Genomic DNA, 16147 nt, shown 5'->3' with positions numbered 1-16147 from the left:
ATCCCACTTGTGCAACGATTGGAATCTGTAAAGTGGGAGGGAACTTATATGGTCAGAATCCGTCAGATCTTGACAAGGGACACCCATTATCACATTTTCTGTTGCTTCCCCGATTTGGAAGGTGAGGTATATGGAGCAACATTTTAGGACATAGTAGGCCCCAACGGATTCACTCAGTTGAGTGGGGGTGTTTTCCGTTAGCTTCTCAATATAAGGCTAGGCTACTTGATTTTCAGGCAGGGTGGCAAGTGCTTCATTGAGCCCTATTAGCCATACAGATTTGCTCATCAATTTGTATATGACTAGCTATATGTTGGGAATCCTTAACCTTAGCTTTCAATCGTGGGCAATCTGTATGAGGGAGCCAGGGCTTGATACTATTCGGAGACTGGTTGTACAAAGATCATTATTATGCTTCCCCACAAGACACCCAATTCTTATACCTCTATAGGTTTCTGCAATTGGTATTCGCTACCTCTCGGAATACAGAATACAACTTGAATACATCTTGTCTGAAAGAGATCAGACATATGTATGCTTCAAGGAGGGGGTCTAAGACATCTCGTCTGAGAGAGATTGATGAGTACTCATCTTTCGAGGACCCGTCTGCTAAATCAGAGGAGGAACAAGTAGCTGAGCCTGTTCGGGTGGAAGAACCCCAAGTGGCTGATTCTCCTACAATAAGAACTGCTGAGAAAAGAGCTCTAACAGCAGAAGAGGTTGGTCAGTATGAGAAACAGACTCGCCAAAAGCTGATGGTCGAGTCCCTTCCTACTAAAGGTCAGCGGAAGCCAAAATTGATGGCCGATGCTTTCAATTCTTTAGAAGAAGAACATAAAGAACCTTCTATTGTGGGACTTCCACATAGGCCTGAGCTTCGTTCAAGTGGCCCTGCTTTGTCTAGTGAAGCTTCTTCTTATCATCCTCCTGAAAAGAAAGAAGAAGAATTGATGGCTGCAGATGCTGAATCGAGGCCGATAGTGGACTCTCCCTAAGCTCCGGTATCAGCACCAAGGGAGCACGAGGAGCAACACTCTCCCTCTTCTTCTATATTAATACTGCAGGTTGGTGAGTTTAGGCTTAGCCCAACAATAGGGCTCTTAGTTAGACCGGCTGTGGCCATTAGTTCCTCTGAGCATGATGGTAAGGAAAAGGTAGATTATGAAGTTTCCTCTACAGAGGATATGGATTACAGCGCTGAGATTGACATAGGTAGTGGTGATGGGAATGAAGAACATGATTCTATAGACGGTATCACCACTTTTGATGACGTCCCCAAGACCACATCAGATAAAGTGTCCGCTCTTGTGCCTTTTTCTATCATCGGTAAGGCTAGTTTATTTCAAATTTCTCTGCATCTTCCTTCTGTGTTTCGACCGTTTTTGAATGCAAGTTAACCCACTCTCGAGACCATTGCTGAAACTACTCCCGCTGAATAGCCACTTATACAAGCGGCGACTCCTCACTAAGAACAACGCCAGTCGAGCTTGGCAATGACCTCGCCAGCAACACTGATGAGGATTTCACTTGCACCAACAGGGATCATCAGTGTGCTAGATCCATCTCAGGCCGGGATCATGATGGCTTTGACATCCAGCCCTTCGCACTTGGATGTTTCTATGTCTTCTGCAACTTCTACACCTAGGTTACCTACTATCTCTCGCTTTGACACACCTATCTCAGGGGCTAGGGGACCATCTTCAATTATTGTTTTAAGCCCCATAGATGCACCTGGATTCCTCCATATTTCTTTGGGGTACTTGAACAGTCTTACGAAGAAGGTGATTGAAACTGTAATGGCTGGTCAGGGCACTTTTGGCTCCTTTAGGCCTCTTCTAGAGGTGGGCTTGAATGGAGTTAAGAGTGTGGGTGATGCTCGATGCTTTGAGCATTGTTCAAAGGCTATTTCTCATTTGGAAGTACAACTACAACACTTTGAGGCCCTAGGTCATACGGATATTCAGGCGCAAATTGTGTCTACTTTTGCTGACCTTCAAGATGAAGAAGTGGCTCTCCGTGAGGCGATGGAGCGGGGTCTGGTCAAGAGAGAGTGTCAGGTTGTACACTTGCAGGAGCAAATCGCCCAGAGGCAAGAGGAGTTGAAGCTCTCGACTGCTTCTTTGGGATTCATTCATACAAAGCTCGTTGAAGCTGATGCTAAAGTGCTACGATTGAAGGCTAAACTCTCTCATGAAGAAACCATCGTTAATAACCTCAGCGTTAAGAATGCGAACACTCTTTTGAGTTATCACAAGGAGGCTCAGGCCCTGGAGCGAACCAAGAAAGAGATAGCTGTTTTCGTCGTGCCCACCGAAGGTGAACTACGGGAGAAGGCTAAGGCCATAATGCGGGCTAATCACGAGGAGAAGCTATCTGAAGTCAAGGCTCAACTCACTTCTTTTAAATTGATGAGTGAGTGAATCTTAACTTTGAAATAGTCTTTTAATAAGAACAAGTCTGTTTTGTATCATTTCCTTTTGATTTATATTTATATAAAAGAAAATGATATGGATTTTTCATTATTTTGTGTGTCTATTCAGACTTGAAACAATGAAATTACCAGAGAGATACCTGAGGTGTAATATCAACTTAGAATGAATAGAGTGAAAATTTTCTTATTATCCTTAAGGGTAATTCTGGAAAAAGTTTACCCCGTTAGGGATTTTATAATGAGAACTTGTTATTCTTGTTAAAAAAGGATTAACAAGTTCATTGGGGGTTTAACTGTTAGAGGTATATTGTTAACATAATAGAGATTTGTGAACCTACCTCTCTATTGAAAAGAGTCGATAAGTTAATTTTATCAGAGGTGTGATATTAACGTGATAAGAAGAATATTGTGATCGAGACAATTTTGAGGACCTATCGCTCTATTGGAGAGAGTCGATAAGTTTATTTTATCAGAGGTGTGATATTAACATGAGAGCAAGAATATTACGATCAGGGTAATTTTGAGAACATATCGCTCTATTGGGGAGAGTTAATAAATTAATTTTATCAGAGGTGTGATATGAACATGACAGAAAAAGAAAATATTGAACAAGATTTTGGGGGACTTAGCATCTCGCTGGGGAGAATTGTTAAGTGGTTTATCATTAGAGCGATGACTTGTGATACTTGTGATTTGAACAAGATTTGAAAACCTATCACTTTGCTGAAGAGGGTTAATAAGTTAATTATTTATTACTCTGCTGACGAAAGCTAATAAATTGATCATGATTTGAGCGATTTTGATGACTTATCGTTCTACTGATGAGAATCAATATGTTGATTTTGACAGAGGAATTATCATCGTATTTTAAGTGATGCAAGCTAAATTCAAACTCTGTGGGGATAATGGTCGTCCGCAGTGTAGTATTAATTTGACGAAAATTTTGTCAGCTGAAATAACTTAGATTCTGTTGAGGAGATACAGAGGTTTAACAACACTCTGTTAAAAAAATTCATGAACTTAGAGACTAAGTGTCATGTTTGAAAACGTAAGGGTGGAGCCTTCGTTTGGAATAATTGCAACGCAAAGGTGACCTTTACATTTGAGGTTCGAAACACAAAGTTAAGAACTCTCATGACGTAGGTCTGAGCATAGCATTTGGAAATTGAACGCAGAGGCAAGTTCTGCATTAAGGTTAAAGTCTAACTGACTTTATCCATTAACACTAAAGATTGCATTTTAAAATGGTTGGGATTCTCTCCTAGAATCTTGTACCTCTTTAACAGTTCGATGGCTGTTATAAATTGACCTGTGTGGTCAAATCAAGAGTCATTCGACTCTTTTTATTTTCATCTTGATTCCACGAACGAGAATTCTCATTAACTTTGACAGAAAGAAACCCCGATGATCTTCGTCTTTCCCGATCGACTGCACAAATGGCACCGTGAAGATTGAGTTCAGGGCTTCGAAAGGGCACTAGAATGGCTTCAGAGACATTGTCAGCCAAAGGAGCCGGAGAGGTTCTCGTTCCCACGGGGACTCCGTCGACATTTCCGCCTCATGAGCCCATTTGTCGTGGTAGGTGACAAACAAAATTAACTTGCTTTTGACAAGTTCTTCTGAAACCCTAGATGGGTTCTTGATAACAAGGAATATGACTCATTTATTCTTGGCAAAAACGCAGAGTTGGGACTCTGTGTTTATTCTAAAACGTAGTGTTGACTCCTGCGTTTAAGCTCTAAATGTGGGTTTCGACCACTGCATTCAACTTTTGTAACACAAGTCTTGAATCTTACGTTTAAGCTCTGAATGTGGGTTTCAACTATTGCGTTCAACTTTTGTAACGCAAGTCTTGACTCTTGCATTTAAGGTTGGCCCTTGTGTTTAAGATTTAACACACGGGGCCTGACCACTGTGTTTCAATCTGTTTCTTCATATTTATATTAGCAACTTATTGTGATTGTTAACCTTTTTTTTTGGTTTTGTAGTGTTCTTCCCGCATGCGCCACTCCCTCAAGAATATTACTTTGGATATATTGGAGGTCTGGATAAGGAAAACATTTTTGGTCTTCATCAAAGAATCCCGCTGTACACCTTCCCTGATTCAGAGTGGGCACGCCTGATAACAGAAGCGGGAGCCCCACCCTCAGGATCTTAATGACTAATTTGGATATGAAGACGTCGCTAGGCCATGATCAGTTTCCAAAGCCTGCATTCTTGTTTGGAGACCATATAACAGCAGATGAGTAGCTCTATTGTGAAGAATCGGCAATCATTTTTTCTTCCTTCCTAGCATGCAGAGGATGTATCCCCCCCCTCTCTCTCTCTCTCTCTCTCTCTCTCATCCTCGTCTCATCTCACTTATTGCACGTTAGTTGCCGTTGAAGTCTGGCTTTCTATCTCATTCAGAAAAGAGCAAGTGTATCGCTTAATTCCCAGGGCCAAACTCAGATACTCAAGGGCCTGAATCCTAGCAAATTTGAGAAAAAGGATCTAGCTCGAGAGGGGCCCCTTTCGACGAATCTGTTTATTTGCCAATTCATTGCTGCTTAGGGTGAATTCTCTACACAAGCCTTTTAGTCTCCTGGCTAGTTATTCTTTGGAGAAGGTGGCTGGTGGACTCGCATGGTGGACTTTGTCTTGGCGGACCTTAGGGAGCTACTTGCTCAATCGAGCCTCACAGTCCCAGTGTTGGCCACCAGGCATAGGATTGTTCAGAGTTATCCTAACTTCTTTGCTATGTTGGAGAGGTATAATACAGATAGCTACACATTTTTACGCCTGTCGGAGAGTTAGGCTTCGCTCTCCATGAAATGCAGGCCATACCAGGGCTACCATTCCCACTACGGAAGAGCTCTCTATCTTGAGAGTGGCACATCCAGAGATTTATGCCATATTCTGGGAGTTGATGTGCCACTTTCACATCTGCATTCACCTGGTAGGGATGCGTGGAGAGGGTATCATGCATACCACATGGGCGAGCTATCTTTTCCGGAACCTAAGTCGGAGAGATAAGGTCATGACCCGTCTTGCTGCAGTATCTCCCAAGGACATTAAGTCCTGTATTAAGGTTGTAGAAGCTATTTACAAGAACGAGCATAAGGAGGACGGGTTTGAAGCTGGTGTCGAATTTGAGAGTTTTCATCACCAGGCTGCTACGCCTATCTTTGATACTACTCTTCTTGCTGGTTTCTTAATGTTATGGTTGAAACGATGTCTGGTGCCATCGAAGCGTGCTGAATCAATATTAGCTGAGTAGTATACCCGACTATTTTGTTGGCTCACGGGAGACCATTGAGCCTCCTCACTACTATGGTAGCCTTCATACAGAGTGGGCTGAGGATGTTAATATCTGAATTCATCAACGTCCTAGAAGTTAATGTTGCTGGGAGGAAAGTTCAGAGGACTTTCCAACCTCGTGTGCCAGTGCTATATACTTACTTGGCGGCCTGGTTTGTCTTGCATTGCCCATTGTTGATGACAGGGGCTACTGAATAGGATGAAATTTTTACTCCCTTTGTGCAGAGGCTCGAGTTGGCCACGTGGACTCACACATACATAGTTCGAGCTCGAGACCTTTTGTCACAGGGGAACAACTACAGGATTTTCTGCTGCGCTCCTGATTTTGATAGGGCCGGAGATAAGGATGCAGATTTTGTAGATGTTGAATTAGGGGAATTTTCATCTTTGGGGAAGGCGTCTTCAGGTGGCTCCTCAATATTAGATTGGGGTATCTGGTCTTCCGCTTGGCAGAGGAGTGCATCATTGAACCATACACACCTTCTCGTTTTGCCAGGCAATTGGGTATGACCAACTTTATGTTGGCAACCCTAACCCGGAGTTAGCGCAGGTCGGGAATTTGCTTGAAAGGGCCCGTGCTTGGTATTTCATCTCTGCAGGAGGGTCTCATGCACAATTTACCTTGTCAAGCTTGCCACCCAGTTACTCTGATGTTTTTAATTTTCGCGACTGGTTTTCTAAAGCTTCTCAGAGTCCGAAGTATAACATGTACACTTCATGTATAAACGAAATCCGAGAGCTTTATGAGTCTAGAAAGGATTTTAGAAGGACTCGCCTGCCGGGGATGGACGAATATTTATCTTATGAATGAGAGGCAACCGGAGCTGGAGGGGTCCAAGAAGAGCCACCAGCTACCGAGTCTTGCGAAGAGAAAGTGACCGAAGAAATTTTTGAAGAAGAACCCACTCTTGAACCTTACTCACTAAGATCATCAGGGAAGAAGGCTCTTACCCTTGTGGAGGAGGGCGAATATGATAGGAGGGTTCGAAAAAGGGGGCCATTGTAGCCAAAAACTCCAAGAAGGTGAAGCTCATGGGAGACACGATGAAGTCTGCACCTATCATGCTCCCGGATTATAAAGGAGGAAAAGCGCTTCAATCAACTCCTTCTATTCCTGAGGATATAGAAGCTAAAGGGAAGTTAATTGTCGGGGCTCAGAGTCTGTTCTTTTGATAGGACCTATTGAGGGGGTGACCACAAGAGAGGATTCGCCAGAAAGATTTACTTCTGAAGCTATTTCTGGATATGCTCCCACTAAATTTATGGGTTTAATTTATCTGACAGGCCCTCCTCCAAGTTCAGAAATTCTAAGGAAACTCCTCAAACAGCTAGAAAATGCAATGAAATTGACAATCAATGTTGTTAGCCTTGGGCAGGTTGCTTTTAAGGATTTCTAACCTCACTTACATAGTTGTCTCACCAGCATCAAGAGCTTGGGTGACATGCGGTGGACTGAATGTTGCAAAGAGAGCATCACCCTCATGGAAGCGGAATTAAGGACCTTTTTGGATTGGTGATGCACCGACTTAGAATCTGAAAATGAGAAAAAAAATTCTGAGGCCCAAGCCTTGAAGGTGCGCCATCAAGAGGCTCTTCACAAGAGTTTATCTGAGAAAGAGGCCCACATGGCAAACTTACAGGAGGAGCACACTCAGATACACACTGATATGAGTAGTCTTGCTATTGGTGATCATGACACTGAAGAAGCCATTATTCGTACAGAGACTGAGTTAGCCCAGAAGAAGGCTCAGTTAACTCAGGATATGGACGTCATAAAAGGGCTTCAGCTTTAAAGTGACGAAGTCTTTAAGAATTTCTGTAGCGCACTCCAAGCTTCTGTGGAAATTTGTAAAGAGATTGCTGTTACAACGCCTATTGAAGAAGAGCTTAAGAGGTAGATTGCCGAACACGTCAGAGCAGCTCATAGGAATAAGCTGTCTGTGCTTAAGTCTAAGCTCAGATCATTTAGATTTATGAACCCAGACACTTGAGTTTTATATTGTTTTTAACTGGGGATAGGAATTTTTTGTATCATTTTCATACCAAGTATTATCACTCTGTATCAAGTTAACAACATTGAATGAAAATGATATTGTTTTGCCTTCCATCGTCTCTCTTATTGAATTCTAATTTCGGATAATGAAAAATATTGCAAATGCCATAAGTGTAATGTTAACTTAGCATAAGTTCGAAATTCTTTTTATTACTACTTAGAATAACTCCAAAAAATTTTAATCGTCATAGGTGTACTGTTAACTTAACGATATATAAAGTAGGAAAACTAAACGATTATTCTCTATTGAAACAAATTCCGAATAGGTAACCCCCAGCCCGACTTGGCTGAAGATTAAGAGAAAAGGAGGATTCATGGCCTACGAGAAGTATTTCTTAAGAAACTTTCCGTTAATTAGAATCATAAGTCTATCACCTTTTTGATCGATGATGCGATAAGCTCCGTTTGAGTAGACTAGATCTATTATGAATGGCTCTTCCCACTTAGGAATTGTCACGACCCCAATTTCCGAACCTCAAAGGAATATTAGAGCCGGACTATACCTGTGAAAAGTCCTCCAAAATATACATTCATTAAAAGAACACTAAAACAAATCTCTTCATTGAACTAAAACCAACAACAAATATTCTCTATAATCCCAAAAGTCAACTAAGCCAATTAACTTGATAAAAATAAATATTCCTCAACTCCAAATAAATCTCAACCTAAAGAAAGAATCTCATTATTACAAACTCTCAATTCATCATCTAAACATTAAAGACTTTATTTAACCTTCGCCTAGAAGACAATAACAATCTCGAATTATTCTTTGCTTCGTTCTAAGAATTTGACAATCCTCAATTCCACCTAATCCCGAGTCTCTGAAAAGAATAGAAATAACACAATGAGTTCACAACTCAATAAGTGGATAAATTCATACATTAAACACTGGTTTTGCAAAACTAAAATATTACAACGAGAAATAAACAAAATATAAGAATTATATAGAATCATTAATGAACTCTAGTATTTGATACAAATATTTAAGAAAATTAGAAATCATGGAATAGAAATAAGCATGCTACGTCTCAATGCGGTCAACACTTCATACTCCGGTTGACTCGGTAAACCCCACAATTATTAAGCCCGTGGTTCCGGGACGGTGAGACCCAATTTGGGCTCTTAGCGCTAAAATAAAACCTCATAGAGGCACATTGAGTCCTGTTTTAATAGCTTGCTTATATCCGACATATACCGGTATATTGACTTGAGATGCATATGCTTTAACAATAAACAAAGTTCGTAAAGCTAATCACATTATACAAAAATGCCAAAGGCCAACCAATAGTGAAATAAATCAAACACATATGCATCTCAACCTACCACTATATGAATAGACATAACAATTGATAAAGAAAATAAGCATAGGCTTATACCAAAATATCCATGAGCATCACAAAATCAAACCAATCAACAAATGATATACCAGTAATCATACGAAGGATATAATCCATCAGGAACAAATCCAAACATACTTGATATAATTATACAAAAAAATACACAGCGCACAATGCATAAATTCACCACTTACCTCAAGTCCGAAAATAATCCAACTACCCCTCACAACACCTCCTCGAAGCCACTCGAAACACCTAAAGAATAAGTATAAACAATAATCAATACTATTATATGCCCTTAACTCATAGCCTACCAAATTATAACTATACCCTTTATCTTCTTTACTCTTCTATCTAAACAATTACACATCAAAATGCCTTCAACCAAGGAATTTAAATGCATGATTAATATTTATTTTATAATACCGGTTAAAGAAGTGTGTCAGCATCATTTATAATAAATCTAACAATTGAGGTTGAGGAAGTGAGGTCAAAGATTTAGGTCTCAAGTTGGTGCTTTGTATACATACCCAAATTATTGTTATTATTATTTTAAAAGGAACCCAAGGTAACGTGATAAAAAGTTAAGTGGCCTTGTATAAAAAAAATAATAAGGTAAGCATATAGAGATGAAAACAAGAGGCAAGAACCAAAGCTTGGTTCCACCATGGCCATGGCCTAAAAAAATTTAGATGTGCCCATAAGTTTCTAAGTGAGGAAGAAAAATACCTAGAAAATGTTCTTGATCCCAACTCGAAAGACAAAAGACCCTTCTTTTTTTTTCGGCAAGATAAAGATGGGAGGAAGAGAAGCCTTTTTTTTTTTTGGAACGGCGGAAACAGAAGATGGGAAGCAATTAGATCAAGATATTTCTCTTTCATCACATTCTCATGCAATCTATTGTTTCTTCTAAATGACTTTCTTTTTAACACAAAAAGAATTTATTGGACAAATATTTATTGATCACCAATGTTTAATACTTTTGATCCAATGCTGCAGATAACTACTTTTGACTATATAAAATCATTCCTGTCATGAGAGCTTCATGGATTATCACATGAGATATATTATAGGAAACTAGTGGCAAGCCACAAGGTGATCCAATTCTATTTTATACGTTGACAATCCTCTCCAAAATCTAGAATGTAACCTCAAACTTTAAAGTCTCTACTAAGATGAAATCTCATGATGTCCTTTAACATGTAACATGTCATGCTTCTCAAGTGAATGAGTGCTGTAAGGCAAGAAATAAGTCAACTTAGTAAGTAAATCAACAATACTCTGATAATATCATGACCACTCGATGGGTTCAGGTTTGTGGCCAAAGTCTGTGAATATCTCTTTTCATTTCCATGCATAATTTGAAAACAGTTGGAGTAATCCAACAAGTCTTCCAACAATCAATATTCATATTATGCTATCATAATAGATATTTTGACACAAAAGAAATTATAATTTTTATTTCCAAGTATTCCATCAAAATTTTCTTGTAAGTTTGTAAATAATTCCATACTTCAAAGATATCTTTACTATGCAAAACAAAATGTCTTCTAATATTTCTGTCTTCAAGTTTGGTTCATCGAGTAAGCATGATCTGATTTTGAATCTTACGACCTCATTATGAACTAAAATATCATAACAAAAAGTTTGTTTTACCTCAAACTTAAATCCAACCAATAAATGAGCATTACTTTTTGCTATGCAATTTTCTCTCTTGACACATTCTCAATCTTAAGATGGGTAGACATTATTCTTGGTCTATAAATTCAAATATTGATTCACCTCAACCTCCAATATTTGTTTTGATTGGTCGATCAAAATATGATATAATTTCACCCTTTTTTTTTCCAATGCATCATTGAATTCATTTGCTAAGATAATAATAACTTCTATGTATAGATGTCCCTTCTCTTCATATACAGACAATATGAATTCATTTGCTAAGATAATAATAACTTCTATGTATAGATGTCCCTTCTCTTCATATACAGACAATATTCTAAAATCTTTACATCTTGGATGATTCCTTTTTTTTTTTGCATAACACTACACCTAAAAGAAGCACTGGAGGCATCAATGTATGTCACAAATCTATCCTTCAACTCATGATATTCTATCTTGCACTTGTTGGAACAATGAAAATATGTCATACATTCAACAAAGGATCAATGCCATTGAAAGCTATTAGTGCATTAATAAACTATAAACAATCCTTGATCACAATTTAAATCCAACAACTTCATATAAAATTTCAGCTTGTCATGATGTTGCAAAAATAATCCTCAAGCATTCTTTTACCCATCTCGACTCTCGAAAAGTAGCTATACATCATCAAAGAGGTCACTACAAATTGATCCAGTTATGATTGGACATCTCATTCACCGAACAAAATTTATGAAATCCACCAATGCATTGTCATCTGGTTGGTGTCATCAAAGAATAGCATCATAATTCAACATAACAATCATCAGTAACATTAATCTATGAAATACTCAAGTTATGTACATAAGCAAATATTCAAGTAATAGCCACATATTTTTACCCTGCATTATGCTACGTAGGCTATATATGTAATTCCTTGAAAAATCAAAACTAATAGCATTCATAGTCTTCCACATTTATAAAGTCTATTATATATGTAATTCCTTGAAAAATCAAAACTAATAGCATTCATAGTCTTCCACATTTATAAAGTCTATACTTCTATGTTTCTAACTAGAATTCATACAATAGCATTCATAGTCTTCCACATTTATAAAGTCTATACTTCTATGTTTCTAACTAGAATTCATACATAGAATTTTCTATAATCATTTAACCGAGTTGGCATGCTATCTACTATAACATCTCAAAATACGCCATCAAATTTCTTTTCTATAAATCTCCAATAATAATCTCTCACATCAAGTGCCATCACAACCTAACATCACAAAAAATAAATACATTTAGCATGAAAGTTTAATCATAATAATCATCAATAACTAATCACTGGCATATTCCTTATCATGATAGCATATGTTATCATATAATATTATCATAAGTCACATATGTCAAACATGCCTCCAACTAAGCTGAACTAATTCCTTTATCTCTCGAAAAACTAAACAAAAAGGAATTATGTATTCCATGAATCAAAAATCATATACCTCTATAACTAAATTTGATCCAATTATATTCATATTGTCCTCGATCAGACTTCAAAATAAAACGTCAACTTTCATATCCATTCATCAGAACCCAATATATATTTTTCTTTTATTATTTAATCATCTCCAAAATCAACTAGGACCTACAGCCTAATCTCTGATACCATTCTGTCACGACCCCAATTTCCGAACCTCAAAGGAATATTAGAGCCGGACTATACCTGTGAAAAGTCCTCCAAAATATTCATTCATTAAAAGAACACTAAAACAAATCTCTTCATTGAACTAAAACCAACAACAAATATCCTCTATAATCCCAAAAGTCAACTAAGCCAATTAACTTGATAAAAATAAATATTCCTCAACTCCAAATAAATCTCAACCTAAAGAAAGAATCTCATTATTACAAACTCTCAATTCATCATCTAAACATTAAAGACTTTATTTAACCTTCGCCTAGAAGACAATAACAATCTCGAATTATTCTTTGCTTCGTTCTAAGAATTTGACAATCCTCAATTCCACCTAATCCCGAGTCTCTGAAAAGAATAGAAATAACACAATGAGTTCACAACTCAATAAGTGGATAAATTCATACATTAAACACTGGTTTTGCAAAACTAAAATATTACAACAAGAAATAAACAAAATATAAGAATGATATAGAATCATTAATGAACTCTAGTATTTGATACAAATATTTAAGAAAATTAGAAATCATGGAATAGAAATAAGCATGCTACGTCTCAATGCGGTCAACACTTCATACTCCGGTTGACTCGGTAAACCCCACAATTATTAAGCCCGTGGTTCCGGGACGGTGAGACCCAATTTGGGCTCTTAGCGCTAAAATAAAACCTCATAGAGGCACATTGAGTCCTGTTTTAATAGCTTGCTTATATCCGACATATACCGGTATATTGACTTGAGATGCATATGCTTTAACAATAAACAAAGTTCGTAAAGCTAATCACATTATACAAATATGCCAAAGGCCAACCAATAGTGAAATAAATCAAACACATATGCATCTCAACCTACCACTATATGAATAGACATAACAATTGATAAAGAAAATAAGCATAGGCTTATACCAAAATATCCATGAGCATCACAAAATCAAACCAATCAACAAATGATATACCAGTAACATTATAATATACTTGATAAGTATATTATAAATAATCCCACCGCCTAATATTTTTGCAGTCTGAGTGGGAAACTTAACCAAAATCCGAGGATCAAAGCCGTCCTTACAACATCTAAAAGTTGGCACTTATTTACCTTGTCTATTTAGTTCCATCGATCCAAAACAAACTTTTGATAATGATGATTTCAACCTTTGTAATCAATGGCCAAAAACAAGGCATCAGCTATGAGAGCACATAGATTATATAACTGATTGTGCAAACTTGAAGAGCAATGCATACTTTGAACCGTCTCTGTATATAGATATAAGATTATACCTTATCTTTGTGTAGAGTGGATCCAATCACCACGTCCCCCCCTTTAATCGAGATTTGTTTTTTTTTTTTTTTTTGTGCGGCGGAACAGAGACGGGAGAAGAAGAAAAGAGGCTTGATGGAAACAAGTAGGGTTTTGGGTATTTATAAAGGCCATTTGTTTACTAAAAACCCCTCTAACAAATTTTACATAAAAGCCCCAATACTTTTCTTTATATATATCTATCTAAAAACTTAGAATTATTACATACTACCCCACTTAACAGAAGTTTTGTCCTCAAAACTTGAACATACTTGAATTGTCCGTAGATCATGTAATTATTTTCTTTAAACTCCTTAATCCGACTATGATGGTACTATGTACAAATGTTATCATTGGCACATACTCAAATCTCATCCAATAATTTCATGAGCATATTAGCTAATAATGGTCAGCTCAAAAATTTATGTCATATTTATTCTCAATTGACAAAATTTGGGATATTATATATTATACCCCTCAAAAGATGTTTTGTCCACAAAACTTAGATGCACTTTAAGTCCTCAATTAGATCAAGATATTTCTCTTTCATCACATTCTCATGCAATCTATTGTTTCTTCTAAATGACTTTCTTTTTAACACAAAAAGAATTTATTGGACAAATATTTATTGATCACCAATGTTTAATACTTTTGATCCAATGCTGCAGATAACTACTTTTGACTATATAAAATCATTCCTGTCATGAGAGCTTCATGGATTATCACATGAGATATATTATAGGAAACTAGTGGCAAGCCACAAGGTGATCCAATTCTATTTTATACGTTGACAATCCTCTCCAAAATCTAGAATGTAACCTCAAACTTTAAAGTCTCTACTAAGATGAAATCTCATGATGTCCTTTAACATGTAACATGTCATGCTTCTCAAGTGAATGAGTGCTGTAAGGCAAGAAATAAGTCAACTTAGTAAGTAAATCAACAATACTCTGATAATATCATGACCACTCGATGGGTTCAGGTTTGTGGCCAAAGTCTGTGAATATCTCTTTTCATTTCCATGCATAATTTGAAAACAGTTGGAGTAATCCAACAAGTCTTCCAACAATCAATATTCATATTATGCTATCATAATAGATATTTTGACACAAAAGAAATTATAATTTTTATTTCCAAGTATTCCATCAAAATTTTCTTGTAAGTTTGTAAATAATTCCATACTTCAAAGATATCTTTACTATGCAAAACAAAATGTCTTCTAATATTTCTGTCTTCAAGTTTGGTTCATCGAGTAAGCATGATCTGATTTTGAATCTTACGACCTTATTATGAACTAAAATATCATAACAAAAAGTTTGTTTTGAATCTTACGACCTTATTATGAACTAAAATATCATCGAGTAAGCATGATCTGATTTTGAATCTTACGACCTTATCATGTCGGCTCTTGGAAACGAATTTTCTGAGAAGCTTCACAATGGTCTTGTTAAAAACTTTTGCGAGGCCATTTGCTGGCGGATAATATGTCGTAGATGCAACACTTTGGATTCTAAATTTATCACAAAATCTCTAAAATCCATAGCTGACAAATTGTGTTCCGTTGTCGTGTACTATTCGTCTCGGGACTCCAAAGTTGCAGATGACGTGATGCTTGATAAATTTTATCATATTCGAAGTCTTGACTTTTTTCAACAGGATTGCTTCTACCCATTTGGAGAAGTAATCGGTTACGGCCAAAATGAATCGATGTCCTTTGAAAGTCGGAGGAGAGATAGGTCCTATGATATCCATTCCCCACATCTTGAATGGCCAGGGCCCAAATGTCCCGATGTAACTTCCCTGGGGCTTGATGTATGAAGTCACCATGGATCTGACACATGTGATAATGTCTAGCATAGTCAACTGCGCCTGTAAACATCTTTGGCTAGTAGTGACCAATTCGTCAAAGGCGGTCTCCCAACTTAGCCTCGGGTTGATGAGCTCCACACATCTCATCATGAGCCTCCCTGAGAGCCTGTTTCGCTTCCTTCCTAGTAAGACAACAAAGTAGAACTCCATCATGTGATTTACGATACAAAATTTGAGATACCATGTTGTAATAGAATCAGAGGGCTTTCGTTTGATAGCACCGCTTCCTTGGGATTATCAGGCAAAATCCTGTATAAAACATAATCGATATATGGGAATCGCCAGTCTATAGGTTCGAATTCCATTAATGTTGTGCAGACTTCTCCAGTCACCACCTTGTCAGATTGTTTTTGTAAGGAAATCTTGGGGTAATACAACTCGCATCCTAAGACATGAATTGTTGTTTCAGTCACGGGTGGTAATGCTAATGAGGTTTCCAATGAAGCCAAAGCGTTGGTGTAAGCATTCTGAGTTCGTGGATTATACCCGATGAAGAAGCCTTTGAGCTTTCACGCTTGTTCTAGGA

The 16147-nt window shown here is 37.5% G+C and overlaps 1 long non-coding RNA gene across 1 annotated transcript; it reads right to left on the bottom strand.

Annotated features, from left to right (window-relative positions):
* Positions 8318-9941, bottom strand: LOC109824064. The gene is made up of 3 exons (XR_002242544.1): positions 9851-9941; positions 9316-9376; positions 8318-8605 (listed from the first exon to the last, which is right to left on the bottom strand). It is a non-coding gene; the product is annotated as an uncharacterized LOC109824064 (long non-coding RNA).

The sequence above is a fragment of the Asparagus officinalis genome, chromosome 9 (assembly GCF_001876935.1).
Source record: "Asparagus officinalis chromosome 9, Aspof.V1, whole genome shotgun sequence".
Lineage (NCBI taxonomy): Eukaryota > Viridiplantae > Streptophyta > Magnoliopsida > Asparagales > Asparagaceae > Asparagus > Asparagus officinalis.
The sequence above is the reverse complement of the archived record's forward strand: the minus strand, read 5'-3'. Positions and strand labels throughout refer to the sequence as shown.